A 15075-nucleotide genomic window follows, 5' to 3' on the forward strand; every position below is an offset into this window, starting at 1 on the left:
TGATTCATACCAGCCCTTCCTTGCTCCCCGCTATCAATGCCTTCACACAGGCGGCCTCTTTTTCCTCAGCAGGACCACACCTCCTCCTTTTTAGAGTCTGTTCTTTTCCTCTCTGTAGGAAGTCTCAACTGTCTTTCTGCCCAGCCCTCCTCCTGAGAACTGTCCGTCCTTGTTTGAAGAGAAGGGCCCCTAGTCAACCACATGGTTCCAGGAGAAGCCCCTGTCAGAGTACCCTGCCCTGCCTCACGAATGGGCACATGACGCAGCTGATACAATCAGAGTCCTGCGCCAGGATGTTTCGCATTGGAAGTAAATAGAGGGCAGCAGGTATGCTGATTGCTGACCATGACTCAGCTATGAAGAAAACAAAAGTTTACAATGGAAGATAATGACAGTGATATTCAGAGAAAGATAGAGTAGACAGAGCCTAGCTGGCACTCCAGCCCAGCTGCCCAAATCCTTACATATTTTTTTATTGTGTTTCTTGTCTTTTTCTTCTTGATTATCAGGAGATCCTTGTATAGTCTAGTCCAGTGGGGTCCAAACTGCGGCCCGCGGGCCAACTGTGGCCCGCAATCCATTGTTAATTGGCCCGCAGCAAATTCCAAAAATATATTTAGTTTACTTAAATAAACCAGATGAGGCAATATGTACTTCACCTTGAGTGAGTGGCCAGGCTGTTTGTGTATTTTACCAGATATGGCCCGTGGTGAAAAACGTTGAAAAAAGTTTGGACACCCCTGGTCTCGTCAGTCTTAGACATTGCAAACATCTCACAATCTGTCATTCCTTTTGCCTTAAACATTCTTCTTTGCTATTAAAGTAGATAAATCTTCTTTCTTTAGTGGGTATTCGCCTGATATATCTTCTTTTGTCTTTTGATTTTCAACCTGTGCTTTTAAAGAGCATGTAACTATGTTCTCTCTCTCTCTCTCCTGAATTATTATTTAGTTATAAAATTTGAATTTGCTGGGAATTTTCTCTTAGCATTTGAAAATTATTCCATTATTTTCTCATATCTATTATTTATATTGAGAAGCCTCTTGATGGTCTAATTCTTGATTCTTATTAAGTAATCTATAATTTCACTTTAGCAACTCTTAAAATTTTTCTGTCTTTACTGTTCTGCAGTTTCAATATGACATGTATAGGTGTGCTGTTTCAGTAAATTCCTGTCAGACTGACCCTGCTGTCCTTATATTGAGGTACCATGTTTTATGAATTCTAGAAATTCTCTGTCATTTTCTTCAATATTGTCTGTCACCTATTCATTCTATTCTCATCCTTGGTATTCATTTCAGACTCACATTGGACTTGCGTCTTACTGTGTCCACATCTCATAACCTGTCTTTCATAGTTTCTACTCCTTATTCCTCTGTGCCGCATTCAGGGTGACGGCTTCAACCCAATCTTCCACTTACTAGTTATCATTTAGTGCAGATGTGATTAAAGATTTCAAATTGGGAAATTATCTATTATTTAACAGCTCACTGTATCTAATATGCTATTTAACCATTCTCTGAGATTTTACTTTCTTTATCAATATTTTTCATTTCTGGAATTCCCATGTGTCTCTCAAATCTGTGTGTTCCTTTTGCATAGTGTTTGTCCCTTCCTGGTATTTCCTATTTCTTCTTGCACCTCTCTAAACATTTTAATATATTTTTATAGACTCTTTCAGAAAGTTCCATTATCTCAAAATCTTGGGGGTGCTAATCTTTCTCATTTTGCTGCCTGTTGCCTATGGTGGATCGTTTCCTTGTGTGACTTTTTGTTGTAAGCCCCTCCTCCATAAGCATGGTCTTCTCTTGGGGATTCTGGTTATTCTGGATTGTGGAATTATTCCTCCAGAGTGGTTTTACTCTTGTGTCTCCCAGATGGCGGTTATCACTGTCCTAAAAACCATTTTTCTGCTAATTTATTTGCTTAGAGATTCCCATACCACATAGATAGTACAAATTCTGTTTCCAATTCCACATGGCGCAGACTTGGGGTTTTGATTGCTTAGAGGAATTGTTTCACCCAGAGTGTGAACAATAAGCCTCTTTGCTGTCCCTAGGATGGTGGGTAGAGTTTTATTAGTTCCCTTCTCACCAAGGGGTCCTGCTTTATGCATGAGCCTGAGTGCTAACTCCCCATGTCACCTTTGGCACCTGTGTGATTACTAACACCCCGTCGCCATTAGGAGTTTCTTTATTGGTCCTGTCATACCCCACATGTTTTCCCCCTTGACCCCTGCAGGGTCAGCTGGCACACTCATTGTTTTGGTGTTCAACTCATTCTTCGTTTCTTGCACCTAAATGTTTCACCTTTTTTTATTGCAAGCTCAGCTATGTACGAGTATTTAAATATTTGGTGGTGTTCTACTTAATGCAGCATTCCTGGGTATTTGTAGGAGGGTCCCATGTTATGTGAACCTGTCATGTTGATGGAAACCATAATTCACTACAGTTTTTTTATAATCCGTTTTATCCCAACTAACCAGAGCCTTTGGAGAGCTGAACGCTGTCTGATTCACGGTTGTGTTCCCCATGCAGAGGTATGTATCAGATGCATGAAGGTGACTTGTTAGAACTCAGAGTCCACGGACCCATATGTATTATATTAAGCAGAATCCACTTCTGTCTCTACTCTCTTCTCCCTCATTAAACCCAGTTCTTTTCCCTCCTGTTTGACACATTGTGTAACTTTGCATGTATTTGCACATCTGCCCACTGTTTGAATCTCTCAAAAGGGCATAGCCCGCTCTGTTTTGTTCATTATTATATCTCTAGTGGTTGATAGTAGGTGATCAATAATTACGTGCTGCATGAATGAATGAATGAATGAATGAATGAATGAATGAGTCTCATGCATACATTCTGACACCATTCCTGGCCTCAGTGTTCTGAAACCCCTGGTGTTTACAACACTAATAGAGTGCCGCCTTGCAAATAGTGGGTGGTCAATCAAGGCTCACCAAATGACTGGGTGAAAGCCCACTCAGGGACGTCCCCAATCTTCTCAGGTGCAAAACTCTAGGCTCTGGAACAGACCCCAGGCAGCACTTAGCAGATCCTGTCCCAGGCTCTGTCTTCACTTCCCCATCATTCCATCAGGCCCACTCTTCCTACATGGCATGGAGCCGATCAGATACACTCACTTCCCTAAGATGTTTGGCCAACCCTCAGGGCTGGATTCCCGAGCTCTGAGCCAGCCCCTGGGAATGGGCACCAGAAGAGCAGGGAGGGCTTCCTGGACACAAACGCCTCTCATTCTTCGCAGAAAAGAGTGTTGCCTCTCTTTAAGAGGTAAGTGTTGCTATCTGACTTTCCCTCCATCACTAGGGAGCCGTAAGACTCAAATGTGATAATAGATATAAAAATGCAGTGGGAAGAGAGATGGGCACTGCAGGAATGGTCCTTCCAGACAACCCCATGCCCCTCGCTGCTTTCCTGGCCGCATCCTTGGTCCATCCTCAGGGACCTGCCACATCCCACTTTACATTGCATTTCATATACCACAATGAGACACCTTGTTGCATCCAGCAAAGAGGGTGTGAGAGTTGTCACAGACATTAGAGCTTTTTAATTGACAGTTTTTTTCTAATTATAAATATAGGACATGTTTATGGTAGAAAAATGGAAAACATCGAATGTCACAAAGAAGAAAAACAAAACCATTTATAGGCTTCTAACACAGAGAACTATCTCTGTTTAGATATACCCTCTTCAAGTCTTCTTGTGACTTAAAAAATTGGATCATCTCTACATATGGTTGCCCATCCTGTCGCCTCTATTTAACATGAGAGAATGAACCCTTCCCCCAGCTTAAAGTAGTCTCAGTAAAACTTTAAAAGATGATTTGTAAATATTCCATTGATGGATGTCTCATCATTTATTTATTGCCTTTCCCCTTGTTAGATATACAAGTCGTTTCCTCATTATAAGTTTCTGAGCAGATGAGTTACAGGATAAAACATTGTTCAGCTGACTGGGTTTCCATTTATTCTTTCAGGAAGTGTTCCTAAGCCACTTGATTGCCACCCTCACCCCATGCCAGGTACCTGGTCTAAACGCTTGTGTGCTGTGTAGCTGGATTATGGGTCAAGACTTAGGACCACAGGTGAGGGAACGTGCAACAAGAGAGGAAAACTGAGGATCAAAGACGTTCAAGGCCACCATGGTCAAATTTCACTTGAGAAGATAAAACAATCGATAGAAAGAGGCAGCCCTGCCTGTGACTGTTGGTATGAAGAACTGAGGTAGCAGTTCAGCTACTACTGTCTCAGCCGCTTGGGGTTGTGGTGGAAGCAGGGAGCAGCCCTCGCGGAGTCTTAAGACAGAGTCCCCAAATCCCAGCGGTGTCACTGTGCAATGTGGCAATTCCCATGAGCTGCCTCCTAATTTCCTCCACTATAAAATGTGGACAATACGCACCTTGCAGCACGGGAGGTAGGGTTTATTCAGAGAGCGTTTCTGAAAAGATCTAACCTTGTCCACTTGGTATTTCATTAAATTTAGCACATAATGAGTACCCCGCCATGCATATGCATTCACAACTAAATATCCATATGTCCCCATATATTTTACCATATATATGTGTGTCCTAATAAAATGCATCCATCTTTGAGATGATAGCTCAAAAAACCTTAATTGCTGCTTATGTGTTGGTGCTGAGGGTAGGAATTCTGAATATTTGTAACTGGAAGGCTATTTGCACAGGCTGGATGAATGCCTGTCCCCACTCCTGGTTAATTTTACATGTTTATCTGTTAAATTTCCATGTTGAGTCAGTTGGCCCGTGATTTCCTGGGACACTGAGGATGAAGAAGAAGGAAGCCTGGGCTGCAGCGAGCCGGGAGGACAGCTTCCTGACAACAAGGGCTATTGGCAAATGAAATGGATAACCAGGAGAGCCTGTAGATTCACCTTCCAAGTCCGTGACACGTTCCAGGGGTGGAGGTGGCCCAATAGACAAGGCTGCTTCTTCACTGATGTGTCCCTGGCGGTCTGGGTTGGATGGGATGTGTGGGGTACAGTTCTGGGGTACAGGCTGGATCTACGGGTATGTTCCCACTAGCATGTGGCCAGATGCCCTCTGTCAGGGTTTCTGTTGGGCCCTCTGGTGATCAAGTCAGGGAATGTGATCCCCAGTCAGCCCTTGTCTACTTCCTCCAGTGAGATGTCATCCAGCTAGAGGCTGGAGGGTGAACTCAAGGACCTGTCCAGGGCTCTTCCAGACTTGGCATGGTCACTCCATGAAAGCTCCCGTCGGGGAAAAGTGAGAGCTGGGAGCGGTGAGAACAGAGGAAGATGGGGGTGAGAGGGAAGCATGTGAGAGATGGATGGGAGGGAGCCTTGAAGTCCAGGGCCGGGTGGGTGGGGATCCCCGTCATGGGAAGGTCTCGCTGGTTCCAGGAAACCCTGGGCTTTCCAGCCTCCACAAAGCCTGAGGCCTCCTTGTGAGTGATGACCAAGAACCAGCAAGGAAACCTTTGTGATCTGGGACAACAGGAGTCTGCAGCCACACGTGCCTCTCAGCAACACCTCCCTTCACAGCCTGGTTCGGCTTTTAGAGGAGGTTAGCTCAGACGCCTGGCTTTCTATTTCCAGCCTGCCAAGCAGCTCCTTAGTTAGAGGGCCTTGTGAGATTGAGGAGACTGCTTTCTACTAGAAATAGTGAGGAGAGTGACCAGAAGAGGGGGTTCTCCTAGCTTTACTCGGGAATATCCATGGAAGGGGAGGGGTAGGTTTCAGCTCGGCATAGGAGAGACTTGCTAAAAGCCTGGGCTTGCTTTGACATGTAGTGAGTTCTCCATCACTGGGGCTATGTAAGCAGAGGCAAAGACATTATCACAAAGAGGATTCTTGCCTTTTTGAGCAGATGAGCTTTCTCGTCACTTTCCGTTCTGAAATACAATAATTCTATATGACCAGAAGCACCATCTTTCTATAGCTCAGTTTTGTCATCATTTGTATAGATTATATACAATGAAAAGTTTAAAATGCCACAAAAATCACGACGAGCAATGCAGGCAGGACTGAGGGAAGAATATCCCGCACAAACAAGAGGGAGAAATGGGCTTTAGCCGAGCTCCAGGCCTCCTAGCTGTCCCTCATCTTCTCTCAGGAGGCTTCCGGTTTCCTCCTGCCATGGACCCTGGAGGTTTGTTCCCCTGCCTGGGCACCATCCTGACCCTCCATCGGTGCCTCCCCTGCCCCACAGTCAGTGGGTGGAAGTCCATTCTTGTAAAATGCCCCAACAAGGGAGGCAGCAGGGTGACCAATTTGTCCCAATCTGCCCAGAAATTTCCATTCTTAAACTGAAAATCCTGTGTCCCAGGAACTCCTCAGTCCTGGGACAATCAAAGCAGTTGGTCACACTGGGAAGCAGGAAACTTTCAGGCAATTGTTTCGTGGAAGTTTGGGGGCCTCTCAAGGAGCCAGGTGCCAACAGCGACACCTTAGGTAAAGAGTCTCACACGGGAGACACTGAGTAAAGGCACTGAGTAAAGGCACATGTGACGCTCTGGTACCAACGCTCAGCTCTCAGACACTTCTGTCAAGTGCACTGTGAATCAGAGGCAAAGCAGGAAGGTTTCAAAGGGCCGGAGGCACCAGGCAGGAATGACTTGTCAAACAGACTGAGAAAGTACTCAATTTCCTGCCAACTGTTTGGCAGTCAACTGGGCAGGACAAGTGTGACTCTAGAAGCCTGCTGTCCTCCCTACCCCTCTCTTCTGCCCCATCTCTTTTCCCCAGGCTCACAGGGGCCTTACTACATTCTCTAGCTGGCTCCTCTCCTGGGGTGTTCCACAGGGTTCAGCCTAGGAGTTGTCTGGCCTCCACACCCCACACCTGTCTCACTTAAACTTTCTAGGTACCGTTCCCTCTCCGCCCAACAAGCCGGCTGGGTGAACTAACTGGAGGAACTAGTTCTGACTCGAGAACTGCCTGGGTTGTGTTTCCCAAACTCAGTATGCTCCGCCTGGGAGTCACATCTGGGAGACACGAGCTGCCCCTGCATTGCCTCCTGGAGCACGGGTGTGACTCCAAGATATGAAGGAAAAGACAACAAACTACTTGGAAGCATAAAGAGATTGTGGAAGAAATATAAAATTCACTTGATTTTCAGATAAAACATAAAAGATCACAGACATGTAATAGTGCTGGTTAGGCAAGCCACCGCTGCAGACACCTTCCTTTATCCCCTTGTCCTACTCCCATGTGGAAACCTAGTCACTCCCTTCTAGAATTCAGAGCATCGTGGTGGGACAGTCTGACAAACATTAGCTTACTGTAGCCCTCCCTGATGACATCTGCCTTTGAACTGAGGCCGGCTCTGCTGTCGGCCAGCACCTCCCGAGGGTGTTGGAAGGTACACTGTTCAGAACATAAACAGGTATTACTGATGTTTGGATAAACAAAATGAGACATGTCATCAGGACTCCCAGGTTCCTATGAGACTCAGGTACACACTGCATCTCTGAGAAAGGGTTCGTTTGCTGACATCTCTGGAGGCAGGGGGGCAACCCTGTGAAGCTCGGTGCCAATGCTGAGCAGACTGCGTGTCCCAAAGGCCACAAACCCTGGGCTTACCGCTCTGGGCTGGTGCACCAGCTGTACCAGAGCCTCCAGCATTTCCCCTGGGTCTCCTTAGCATTTCTATTCAACAGGGCAAAGATGCCAGGAGGGCAGCTTGGAAAGAGGGCTGCTCAGCGAATAGTATCATCCCACCCTTCAATGCCGCAGTGGAGTCTGAGACGCCCTGCCCTGGTTTCATTCCCCACCCCTGATCAAATTTAATCCACCCCCAAAAGTAAGACACACCAAAGGAATCGAGGTCCTCTAAACCGAGAGACACAGCCGGCGATTGATCAAAGACAGCCCAGCCAGCCCGCACCCTCTGCTTTTACCAGGTTTCATAACAGGTCTCCCAGCTACAATCAGACCCAACTGGCCCTGCTCCTAGTCTCATCTCAATCAGCAATGTAACAGCATGAGATGAGAATCTGAGAATTTGAAAGAACCTCAGAGATCACTGAGCTCAGGCCCAAAAGTTCACGGATAAGAGATTCCAGAACAGAGAGGCATTTTGAGGCCATGGAAAGAAGGGATATGAGGAATGGGATGACTCTGGGTGGGAATTCCTGCTTTGCCATTTAATGGCTATGTGGTCTTGGATGAGCCTCGGTTTCCTCAAGTGTGAAATGGAGATGCTAATGCCTCCCTTGCAGGGCTGTCACATAGAATAGAAAAAGTTTAGGAACACAGACTTAAAAATCAAGTTTAAGGGAAAAGATAAGCATTCAGTGAAGGCCAAAAGAAAAGCTGGAGCACATAGATGCATGAGATCCCATCCAGTTACTAAAAGTGAGCTTTAAATCTGTCCCTAAATCTTCCTAAAAAGTAAAGTAGAAGGGAAACTAAATGGGTTATAAAATTGGGCACCTATAACATAAACACATACCATGGCAGAATAAAAATCAAGCTTTTACCTGATTTCAAGACTTGCTATGTGACTACAGACAGTGTGGTGTTAGCAGAGAGATACACACAAATATCAAATATCAGTGAAGCAGAATAGAAAACCCAGAATAGACCCAAACAAATAACTGCCAACTGATTTTCAACAGAGTTGCAAAGACAACTCAATAAAGAAAGGACAATCTTTTCGACAAATGGTACAGGAGCAATTGGATAACCACAGGCAAAAAAAATAAAAATAAAAATAACCTTAACCTAAACCTCACACCCCTACAAAAATTAACTCAAAGTAGATCATAGATTTACTCACAAATGCAAAATTATAAAACTGTTAGGTGAAAACCTTCAGGGATCAGGGTTCATTGAAGAGTTCTTAGACCTCACACCAAAAGCAGGATCCAAAAAATAAAAAGATTACTAAATTAGACTTCATCAGAATCCAAAATGTGAAAGACACAGTTAAGAGCTCATATGAAAAGGTACTGACTGGGAGAAAACATTTGCAAACCACATGCCTCACAAAGGACTTGTATCTTACAAAGAACTCTCAAAAACAATAGTAAAAAAACCCAATTAGAAAATGGACAACATAATATAAGTAGACATTTTATTGAAGAGGATAGACACATGGCACGCAAACACATGAAAAGATATTCAGTACCACTTGTCATTAGGGGAATGCAAATTCAGACCGTGATGAGATGTCATACCTATTAGAATCACTAAAATAAAAAGTTGTGACAACACCAAATGCTGGAAAGAATGCAGAGAAACATCATCTCTCACATAGTGCTGGTGAAAACATAAAATGGTATGACCACTCTGGAAATAATTTGGCAGTTTCTTTAAAAAACCAACGTGCAGCTACCACAAGGCCCAGCAAATGTATTCCAGGACATTTACTCCAGAGAAATAAAAATTTATGTCCACGTGAAAACCTGTACATGGTTGTTCACAGCAACTTTATTTGTAATAGCCTCAAACTGGAAGCAACGCAAAGGTCCTTCAAATAGGTGATTGGTTAGACAAAGTATGGTATATCCATGCCATGGAATACTACTCAGCAATAAAAAGGAACAAACTATTGATACATGCAACAACCTGGATGGCTCTCAAGGGCATTACGCTGAATGAAAAAAGTCAATCTCAAAAGGCACACATTGCATAATTCCCTTTCTATAACATTCACAAAATGACACAATGATAGCAATAGAGAACAGAATAGTGGTTGTGAAGGGTTAGGGACGATAGCCGGAAAGGAATGGGTCTGACTATACAGGAGTAGCACGACGGAGATCATCGCGGTGATGCAATAGTTCTGTGTCTTGAAGCAGTGGGCGGTGGTTCCATGAATCTCTACATGTGATAAAACAGCATGGAAATATACACCACATTATAGGAATGTCTATTTCCTGCTTTTGGTACTATACTGTAGTTATGTAAGATGAAACCATCGGGAGAAACTGGGTAAAGGCTACACGGGACCTCTCAGTACCATTTTTTTCCTATGAATCTATAATTGTTTTAACACTAGAAGGTTTTTTTTAAAAAAAACTCAAAGTAAATCAAGCTTTGTCTGGTACTAGGAACTCAGCGTTCTGCCATGGTCCCTCCTAAGGGGACTAAGTATTGTAGTGACAACCCACCTGCGCTTGTCCTGTGGGGCACAGGTGGTGTAAATTCACACAGCTATTTCTTTACATTCTTCCTCAACAGAAACTGAGAGTGCAATGCCCAAGTACATGTCTGAGAACTTACGACATAGAATGAGGGCCAAACTGGCCCAGCCCCACACAGGTCCTCTGACGGGCCCATTTGTCTGGGCGGTGGCTTCTCAGCTCCACCATTACCATCTCTCTGGCTTTGGCATGTTCCTGGGGCTCTCTGCGTGCCAGTGCCTCCACAGGCAGAAAGGAGGGTGAAGTAAGGGCTGGAGATGGTTAAAAACACAGGACAGGATAAAACCAAGCAAGGGTGAAAGAGTGAGAATAAGGAGAGGCGAGGCCTGGACGTGGGGGGCCACCCACATTCTTCTGCTTGGACCATGACCTGTTTCACAAACAGAGCAGAAGAAGGTGAGGGGAAGCCATGCTCCCATCCCAACAGCTAGGTCTCCCAGAGTGGAAAGAAAAGTAGTCACTGTCATAGATAGAAGAGAATGATCAAAAAGAGAGGAAACGAGCTATCGAGCTATTGATGTTGTTCGACATAAACTGCTCTTCCATTTGTTCTGTGGCAGCACAGGTCACAAAAGCATCATCAGGAGAGAAAAAGGAAAGCTGAGAAAGGCTCTGAGCATCATCACAGAAGGAAAAGATCTGAGTGACCTGTGACTCCCCACCCCACCCCACCGGTTCCCATTGTTCTCCCTGCCAACCGCCTCAAGTGTCACAAGGCAGGAACAGACGCCAGGAAAACAGAAATACTGTCCTCAGTGTCACAGAAACACCACTTCTGAGGAAGAGTGGGCATGTCATAACCCATGGGGATTCTTTGGCCCCAGGGATTCTCTTGAGATCGTTTTCCTGAGATGTAGCCCTTTCCTCTGGAAAATGAGAGGTTAAACCCAAGGTGCCTCCCTATGGTTGGGGCTCAAGGGCCTCTGGAAGTTATGATCACAGGGCAGGACAAGTACCTCTCCCTCATTTTGGGGCCCCTCTTCCAGGTCAGAGGTCACTGGGGCAACTCAGGCCAAGCTGTGAGATTTGTCTGTTCCTTCCCTCCCACTGCTCTTCCCTAGCTCTCCACCCCCACAGGACTTTCCCCACTGACTGGATATACATTGTTTCACTGCACCAGGGCCCTGGGTGTGTACGTACCTGAAATTTGGGCAGCAGTAACCAATGGACCATTTCTTTTATAAAATAATGCCAGTCTGGCCCCCAAAGTCTCATTTTAAGGAGAAACAGATCTCTGTGAGACTTCCAGGACAAGTTAACCACAAAGGCTCCCTCTTACCTCCCCTATCCTCCGCACCCATAATCAGTGAAAGAACCTGTTTTTAATTTAGAGTTTTAGAGTTCTGGATGCTGACCTGCTCTCTCTGACAATGATTGGTGAGCCGGTCCTCGACCCCTTAAGAATCCTGTAAGCCAGGGGCAATGGAGACTGTCTCTAGATTAATTAGGATTACACGTATTTACTCCTGCAAGAAGAGGTAGGAAAAACTCACCCCTAGAGTGAGAGTACCAGGCTTTTTAGATAACAGTTATGCAGAATGAAAGGGCATGAGCCTGTTAGTAATTGGGAGCAGCCATGCTTCAGCCACTGCAGCGCCCCCTGGTCACGGCTGGGATTTGTGTGTCACCAGGGCCCGGCGAAGCCCTGAGCACTGGGAACAGGCACACCTGTGGTCTCCCCACGTCTAACCCACCGTAGAGTAGCATCATGTGATGGCGAGGGCCGGGCTGCACAGCCGTGAGGGTCTCCAGCTCTGGAGTCTCATATACCCAGTCCCTCTGTACTCCTCCCGCCCACCCCTTTCTGGCTGTGTCTCTACCCACAAGAGACCAGCGTCACTAGGCCTTGTTTTCCTCATCATTAACGCGGACAGTAATAGTATCCACTTGATAGGGTTGTAATGAGGCTTCAATACGGGTAAAATATTTGTAGTTCTTGGTCCAGTCAGACAGCTCCATTACTCTTAGCTACTATTGTTATTATTATTTTGGATGTTATTATTATTAACTGTAGTTTATCTTAACTATTAACTATAGTTGGTGGAACACTCGATCCTAAATGATGTTTGAATGTGCTGTACTGTTCGTTGAGGCAAGAACTAGCCTCACATTGATGCCAATCCCAGAATGCCCAGCATGGTTCACGACGCCTCTTCCCATGCCTCATCCCATATAATCCTTATGGAGTCCGATGAAGTGGGAATTGTTCATATTAACCCATTTTTTCCTGTAAGGACTCTGAGGCCCAGGAAAGATGAGACACGCTTCCCTGTGTCACTGTGGGGACAGAGCCAGGAGTGCAGTTTCCAGGCTCTCGGCCTCACGTGGAAAGGTGCTGGCTCAGGTAGTAAATGGCCATCAACTGTGAGTGGATGGCCATCAGCTGTGGCTAGTTGGCCGTCAGCTGTAACCAGTGAGCCATTGGCCACTAATATAACTGCCATGGCTACGCTAGCAGAAAATGGGGGCTACCAAGAAGATGGTGGCTGGCAAGCACAGATTGCAGTTAGCACGGCGGATTGCAGCTAGCGAGGGGAGTCGATCAGTTGGCAGAAAAGCAGACACCATGTCACATGTTGTGTGAATCCAGCCTCCAGTGAGACCATAGTGGTGTGACTCCCCTACCTATGGTTCCATGAGTGTTCCTTTTTGGCCTCACTATATCCTGTGCTCTTGTGTGGAGAGTGGGAGCTGAGACCCTGCATGACACCCCGCGTTACAGTCACCTAGTTAGTAAGAGGCTAGAATGGGACTTGGATTTTTGTCCCCTGGCTTCACCCCTTTTCCCTAAGCCATATGGTATGTGGGGTTTTGCAGGAGTGGCATAAAGTCAATTGGTTAGTCTGTCCCAGCAACGAGGAACCTAGAAAAATGATGGGTCTTCAGGTTGGATGTCCCCTGTTTCTCCTCATGTCACACAGGTCGCAAGACATGTATAGCCCATATCCTACGGGGAGGGTGCAGGGCAGTCACCCAGCCTCTCATTGGGAGGAGGAAATCTCCCATCAAATAACAAAGCCCCCAAAGAGCCAGCACAGCCCCCTAGAAAAAAAGGCTTAAGTGAGTTTAATAAAATTCCAGACCCCAGATTTGCCTTGAGATACCCAACCTTGTACCTGGTTTCAGGCTGATAAGTGAAGCCAAGTAGAAATCTCTCCAAACTCTGGTTTTAAAATTACTATGGATCAACGGAGGCAATGATTAAGAAAATCTGGTTTTCACAGTTAAGAAAAACTCTTAACTGGTATGAGACTTTAGGAGGCCAACTGGCCTGGGCCCAGGCCTCAAGCACGTGTAACTAAATAATCAGCATGTGATATATTGTCTTATTTTTACAGATCTTCCAAGAAACTGCTGTCATAAACTCATTTATTTAAGGACCCAGGGAAGGGTCTAAGTGAACCAATCTCATTCGGGGTTACCCTGTCATGAATCTGTTCTGTGATGAGCCATCTCTCCTGCCCTTCTTGGTGAAAATAGAGGAAGTTGCCCTTCCTCTGGCTCCCTCCTGGGCCCCTCTCTTTTCAGACCACCAAACACTTGCCCCCACTCTTCCCTCCCAATTCCTAATTTATAAACACCAAAATTTCCACAATTCTTTGCTGAAACTTCTCCAAGTCTCTTTTAAATAAATGGTGGGACTAAAACCACACACTGTTTTCCTCCAGGTCTGGCCAAAGGTGAGGAGATTTGAGGATTCTCTTAAATTATCTCAAAATTTCTGTGTTAATGATATCCAACCATGCCATCAGTTTAGCCTTTACTCATGTGGTGTGGGGAGAGAGCAGAAGCAGGAGTGGGGATCCCAGTTCCACTGCTAACAATATGAGGAAGTGTATAGGTGGGATCCACTGTGATCTCCAGATACCTTCACATACTCAGCCCACAGACACCCCCATTCTCCTGCTCTGTGTTCTGGGTTCCCCTTAGTCGCTGCACAGGAAGTTTTACCTTAGCCCCATCGGATTGTATGGTTGTCGGAAAAACCACTCTGCACAATAATCTCCACCGTGACCCCAAGGAGCCTTGATATGGGTTCTGCAACTTTCCACACCTTCACCACAGCAGCTGTGCCGCCTGAGAAGGTGCAGTCTCAGTTGCTGTGACCAGCTTGGATGCACACAAAATCCTGAGTGTGGACTCAACCATTCTGGGTCCTCCTAGACATGTGAGGGAGTGGAAAGCATTCCTGACCCCCTGGAGAAGAGTGTCCTCACCATACAGCTGCCTACACCCCCGTCTTCTCTTCACCCACTCCCCAGAACTTGCCTCGCCCTTACTGAACAGACTATGAGAACCCACTGCTTTTTTGAGGCCATTTCCAGACCAGGAAGGCTGGTCCAAACTCACAAAATTGGTCAGCCTCTGGGCAATTCTGAGCATTGCAGGCAGGGAGGTAGCAGAGCCTCTACGTTGCCGCTTTGGGGGAAGAGGAAAGGCTAGCGAAGGAGAACATCCCTTCCACCACCCAGCTCAGTTGAGTTTGACTCTGAGCTCCTTCATCTGAGAGGCACCACAGCCTTCTGACAGGGCACCAGATTCGACACCTCCAAGCCCACCGCCATAACGAAGCAACTGGCGGCAGGAGACTGAAAAGGTGCCCCGCGAGATGTTCTCTTTCAATCAAAAAACAAGACAACTCCCTGTGCTAGTGCCCGGACTATCTGAATCGAATTGGCCAGATAGGCAGGTACTTTCATTGTCCTGTTTCTTACACTAACGAGGGCGAGTGAGCGCGCGCGCGCACACACACTCCTAGCACTCTCACGCCTGCCCAAGCGTCCCGTCGCCTGCGGTGTCAGGCCCCGGGGATGCGTCCCGAGGCGCAGCACCGAGGGCGCAGCAGGGAGCCCCCGCGCATCCAGCGCCTCTGGGCTTCGCAGCACCCACACCGGGGTCCCGTGGAAAGTGCGCCCGGCGCGGCTCGG

The 15075-nt window shown here is 46.3% G+C and overlaps 1 protein-coding gene across 1 annotated transcript in view; it reads right to left on the reverse strand.

The window, feature by feature from the left end:
• Nucleotides 1–15075, reverse strand: part of SLCO2A1 (solute carrier organic anion transporter family member 2A1) — an 81363-nt gene that overhangs the window by 65595 nt on the left and 693 nt on the right. The window lies entirely within an intron of this gene.

Source organism: Rhinolophus sinicus, linkage group LG10, assembly GCF_036562045.2.
Source record: "Rhinolophus sinicus isolate RSC01 linkage group LG10, ASM3656204v1, whole genome shotgun sequence".
Classification (NCBI taxonomy): domain Eukaryota; kingdom Metazoa; phylum Chordata; class Mammalia; order Chiroptera; family Rhinolophidae; genus Rhinolophus; species Rhinolophus sinicus.